General features: G+C 60.0%; 1 pseudogene across 1 annotated transcript in view; it reads left to right on the top strand.

The window, feature by feature from the left end:
• The first annotated feature begins 257 nt into the window (after positions 1 to 257).
• Positions 258 to 690, top strand: part of LOC116547825 — a 1,391-nt pseudogene continuing 958 nt past the window's right edge. Inside the window, exon 1 of the transcript XR_004267196.1 lies at positions 258 to 690. This exon is cut by the window's right edge and continues 958 nt beyond it. The product of XR_004267196.1 is annotated as a phosphatidylethanolamine-binding protein 1 pseudogene (transcript).

Raw genomic sequence — 690 nt, 5'->3', positions numbered from 1 at the left:
AGGCTGAGATGGGAGGATTACTTGAGCCCAGCAGGTGGAGGCTGCAGTGAGCTCAGATCGCACCGCTGCACTCCAGCCTGGGTTACAGAGCAAGATCCTGCTTAAAAAAAAAAAGGTGGATACATTGGCTCACGACTGTAACCCCAGCATTTTTGGAAGTCAAAGCAGGCAGATCGCCTGAGGTCAGGCATTTGAGACCAGCCTGGCCAGCATGGTAGACAGTAGAAATCCTTTCTCTATTAAAAATACAAAGCGGTGAGCGGAGCTGGGCGGCGGCGCGTGCGCTCGCCTGCCCTTGGGTCCCGCCTTCCCGGGCCAGTGTGTGGAGGCCTCCGTGTCGCCGTGGCCGCCCGCACCTGGCCTGCCGCGGCACTCTCGGCTGCAGCTCTGCTCGGCCCCGCGATGCCGGTGGACCTCAGCAAGTGGTCCGGGCCCTGGAGCCTGCAGGAAGTGGATGAGCAGCCGCAGCGCCCGCTGCATGTCACCTACGGGGAGCGGCGGTGGACGAGCTGGGCGAAGTGCTGACGCCCACCCAGGTCAAGAACAGACCCACCAGCATTTCGTGGGACGGTCTTGATTCAGGGAAGCTCTACACCTTGGTCCTAACAGACCCGATGCTCCCAGCAGGAAGGATCCCAAGTATGGAGAATGGCATCATTTCCTGGTGGTCAACATGAAGGGCAATGACAT

This window comes from Sapajus apella, unplaced genomic scaffold (genome assembly GCF_009761245.1).
Source record: "Sapajus apella isolate SASKATOON/1434 unplaced genomic scaffold, GSC_monkey_1.0 scaffold4899, whole genome shotgun sequence".
NCBI classification, from domain to species: Eukaryota; Metazoa; Chordata; class Mammalia; order Primates; family Cebidae; genus Sapajus; species Sapajus apella.
The sequence above is the reverse complement of the archived record's forward strand: the minus strand, read 5'-3'. Positions and strand labels throughout refer to the sequence as shown.